Source organism: Dermatophagoides pteronyssinus, unplaced genomic scaffold, assembly GCF_027571235.1.
Source record: "Dermatophagoides pteronyssinus isolate colony J.1.1.1.1 unplaced genomic scaffold, Derpt_VIB-CSIC_2022.12 sq0009, whole genome shotgun sequence".
In the NCBI taxonomy this organism is placed as follows: Eukaryota; Metazoa; Arthropoda; class Arachnida; order Sarcoptiformes; family Pyroglyphidae; genus Dermatophagoides; species Dermatophagoides pteronyssinus.
Genome location: NW_027461533.1, coordinates 1,179,721 through 1,184,594, shown reverse-complemented (window position 1 = coordinate 1,184,594; position 4,874 = coordinate 1,179,721). Strand labels below are relative to the sequence as shown.

Genomic DNA, 4,874 nt, shown 5'->3' with positions numbered 1-4,874 from the left:
CCAATGCTTGTAAATTTTCTTTCTTGCGTGGATTAATAATATCCAAATGACAATAATTTGTTTGATTTGGTCAAATTTTTGATGATGATTTCCAATGAAAAATCATCATTTTCATAATGGCTTCTGTTACATATATAAAAAAAAAGGAAAAAAAAACCTTCAGGCAATGGATGGCTCACATGATTATCATCATCATCGAGAATGATGTCAACCCAAAAAAAAACAACAATATTCAAAAATACAATCAATAACTGTGAATACACCAGAAAAAAAACCTGTTATCAGGGGAAAAAAAGAAAACTGGCGCCCAATCCATAGCAAATGACAAAAATTTCTTTTTTTTTCTTTTTCGTTATTAACTAAATCAAAAAAAAAAAAAACATTATCCATTTTGGTTATATTTGGATTTTCATCAAACAAAAATCTTTACTTTCGAAATGTGATTTTACCATTGCCGGATGCAACGTTTTTGCTAAAACAATTGTAATAATATAAAGGTGGTAGGATAACTAAATAAACTTGTTTCAATGATCAAGATGTTGCCACTAGTTTTAGCTAAAGATTTTTTTTTTTTGTTGAAAAATCACACCTAATTAGAGTGATAATTATGATATTAAAATGCTGTTATCATTAAATGAAATGAAGAAAAAAATTATCATATTGAAATTTGAGGTCGAACAAAATTCAGTTGGATCTTCTTTTTTTAAAAAAAGTAATTAAATTCGATAAACATCAAAAATTATAATCAAATGTTCATCAACTATGTTGTTCATCATATATGAATCATACTGAAACAAACTTTACGGTTAATTTAGAAAATGTTAATAAAAAAATACAGTAAATCAAATTTTCAAATGCATATCATACCAATAATCAAGTTCAATGTTTAATCAAATCAAGTTTTCGTTGTTGTTGATGAAAAGAAGAAAAAGAAATCATTCAGATAAACATGTTGTTCATACTTGGACAATTGTCATTTGATAATCCATTTTCATTTACCAGCTATGTACGAATGCGTGGGTAAGAAATCCGAATCAAAATTTTTTCTTTTGAAAAATCAAAATAGGTTTTAGGTGTGGAAATAACCCAAAGCCAACGAATTATCGAATCCAAGTAAGTATAGGTAAGTTTCTAAGCTTAAACAATTAAGTTTCGGAAAAAAAACTTTCAATCAAAAAAAGAATTGTCAACCAGCATCAGTACCGAGTAGATACAGATAGAGCAAGTTAATAAAAGCTAAAAATTTTAATGAAAACTTTTTTGTTTTGTTTTGTTTTGTTTTTAGTCACATTGATTGCGAATGATAATGATAATCGAATCTTGATCTAATGTAAATTTAGTTTAGTTTAATCAACAAAAAATAAAAATGTTTTCTCATTAAAAAAAACCAATTTTATCAATATATATGGTACTCCATTTACATTTAAAATGGTAATTACATTTATCTAGGTTTTTTCTTCTTTTGATTTCGGTCCGCTTTTACTGTAGTCGAAGAAAATAAATGCTGAAATTGATTATCAATATTCACCAATCTACATTGATGTCAACATTATCATCTGGTGGTGGTGGTTTATCATCGTTTTGTTTGTTTGTTTCATTTTGATAATTTCCAAAAAATTTTCATCAAAATAAGATTGGTTGAAATTTTAATGAAATTTAATTTTATTCAATAAAAAAAAAATCTTTTTTTCGTTTCATTTTTTTTCATCATTCAAATATGACAAACAAACAAACAAACAAACATCCTATATCCTATCTCATTAGTATTGGCTGAGATGACATTTCTTCTTTCTGGAAGAAAAAAAAACTTCATTTCAAATTGGTCATTTTTTTACACAACAAAGGTTAGACCGACCAATTTTCTTTATATTCATCTGATGATCAATATCTAATCAACATTATTATCATTTCAATTTTAAAAAAAATTTTCAAAGGCTAAGTATTTTTTTTTTATTTCCTTTTCGGAATTCTACCCCAAAGAAAAAATTCATTAAAAACAATTTTCCGTAATTAAAAAATTTTCTGTCACCAGTAATAATAATCTATTTTCAAATTTATTACAAAAGAAGATGATGAAGAAATTGCGGAAAATTGCAAAAATAATGAGAAATCTTTTAATCGAATATCAATTTCACAGTTTGTATTTTTTTTTTTTTGCAGATAGAGTTTGTATTTTTTTTCTCCTACTTATCTAAACTCTATATGAAGCTAAAAACGCAATTGATTGATTGAAGCAAAATGTCACTGATTTCTGTAGACAAAATTACTTCTTTTTCTTGGCAAAATGATTGAATTACTTTGAATATTTTCTACTTTATTTAGTCTAGTTTGACCGTATTAACATCACTATCAATTATATAAATGTTATCAATGTTGAATGAATTTTAAAGTTTCGATCATCATCATCAAATCCTGAATATGATACAAAGTTTCGAGCGAAAAAAAGGCAAAAACTAATTAATTGTTTAATTTCTATTTTGCTATTTCACCAAGTTTTATTTGCTTATTTTACCAAAAAGAAAATAGAAAATGAAGTAAATCAATTCGTTTGATATTTTGTCGATCATTTGATTTGGTTGAAGTTTTTTTCTGCTGTTGATTTTTTTTTTTGATCTACGTATTTGTGAATGGTAATATCCATGACTTTTTTTTTTTTGTTCATCAAAGTTATGGCTATTTGGATGATGTGAATGTAAAAAGATTGATGAATATGTCAAACGGGATAGATCAGATTTTCAAACATTTTTCTTCTCCTTCTTCTTTTTTTTGTTGCCTAACTTGACGCTATTAACTAGAAAAAATATCAAGAACAAAAAATCTGATCCAAACTTTTTTCATTGATGCTAACTTTTCAGTTATCTGGATTCGAAAAAAATGAATTTTTCTTCAAAAATAAAGAAAATGATTCGAATGATGTACAAGAAAACCATATGATGACAAAACAATATGATGATTGAATGAATATTTGATGGACATGGATGAATGAATGAAGAAAAATTCATGAGATACTGAACGAAAAAAACAGAAGAATGACATAAGATTATTGTCTAGTGACGACTTTTTTTTCCATCTAAAGATTCGAAGTTATACAGAAGATAATAATAATCGACTAAAATATCATTTACTTTTGCAAATATGATGTCCATTTTCCTCTATATTCTTTTTGAGGCTTATTTTTGTTTTTCTTTTGGTGATCTTTTTTTTCAGAAAAATGTGAAAAGCAATATTGCCAACAACAAAAAAAATTATCCAAAAGCCTAATTAACCTTTCTCTCTGATTAAGGATGACAAATAAGCAGATAAAAGAAGAAGAAGAATATCAGTTACCAATTAAAAAAAACACAGACACAGATAGAATAAAAATCAACTAGATTGACATTTGGCGCATTGAAGGCCAAATCAAAATCGATTTTTTTTTTTGGCATTTTATTTTTTCCATCATGATTGGACAATGAACTTTGAATTTCTGTCGAATGTTATTATTTGATTTGAAAATAATATCTATTGTTATTATCATTATTAAATAATCAAATAATGACACATATATAGTGACACTAAGTGATAAAACTATTTTTTCCAGGTATTTGAGCGTGAAAATTATATCACTCAACACATAGAAACAAACTATAGAAAAGAAGAACAATAGAAACAATAATTTTCATACAAACATTTGAATTTTGACAATTGATGTGTGAGATATATCAAGCTAACTAACTTGATTATATACACACATAGGTGACAATAGTTGTCCAGTCAATTTGATTGATTTTTTTTTTTGATTTTTTGTTGTTTTTCTTTTAGCTTCCTGCCTTTTATCACTATCATTAATATCAATATCATATCATGTTTATCGTTTTGACATGTTCTGTCAATGTTTTCTTTTTCTTCTTCTGATAGATTCTTGTTATTGTTATCTATGTGTTTACTTGAAATTTTTTTTTGATGATAATATACATTATGATTTGACTAATTTTATTGTATTTCAACGTGAATTGATCGAACAATAGTCGTCGTCATATCTTTAGTGTTTACTCGTCAAGAAATTTTTTTTTGTGGATAACGATAAAATTATCACTTTTCAATTGTGAATGGATATCAGAAATGTTGTTGTTGTTGCTTGTTTGAATACAATCATTTCTTGTTGTTGTTGTTGTCGTTATTGTTATCATTTTGAAGAGAAAAAATGGATTTTTTTTTTGCCATGATTTTTTTTTCGGCGACAGGTCTTTGCTTCCCAATTTTATTTGCTCGATCATCATCATCATCATTATTGGCATCATTGACGACAAGAACGACAACAACAACAATCCCAAATGGTTATATTCACAAATCGAAATCATCAGTTATTTGCTTCTGTTCTCAGCTTTTTCTCTGGTTGGACACACAATGATTGTTTGTTGTTGTTGTTGAAATGTGAATTTCTATTCATTCATTCAGAAATAAACAAACCGAATGAATCGCAGAATAATAGTTATAGATGATGGGATACTAGATGATGATGATGATTAGTTTGATAGTAAATGAAATGGAAAACGATGATAATATTTATTGTCAGCATTATATTATATATTTACTTACAATAGTTTCTTTTTATTTGTCTTTTCCATTATTATTCGAATGATATTTTTGCAAACTTTTTTTTTCAGTTGAGTTTTATAATGGAAGAAAATATTTGTTGAAAATGTGTCGAAATGGATCAAAATCGAAATGATTACCTTTGAAAAAAAACTTATTACGATGATCATCATCATTTGAAATTCAGTTTTGGATCAAATTTTGTTTTTCAATCAAAATCCACATCATCATCATTATCTTGGATTATATTTCCGAAGGGACCTTAATTTGTTTTGTTTCATTTCGATGCGAACGTTCGT

General features: G+C 26.4%; 1 long non-coding RNA gene across 1 annotated transcript; it reads right to left on the bottom strand.

Annotated features, from left to right (window-relative positions):
- Positions 1 to 4,102: 4,102 nt before the first annotated feature.
- LOC142645273 (uncharacterized) lies at positions 4,103 to 4,693 on the bottom strand. Its single transcript, XR_012846423.1, has 2 exons — positions 4,579 to 4,693; positions 4,103 to 4,488 (listed from the first exon to the last, which is right to left on the bottom strand). It is a non-coding gene; the product is annotated as an uncharacterized LOC142645273 (long non-coding RNA).
- Between the last annotated feature and the right edge of the window lie 181 nt (positions 4,694 to 4,874).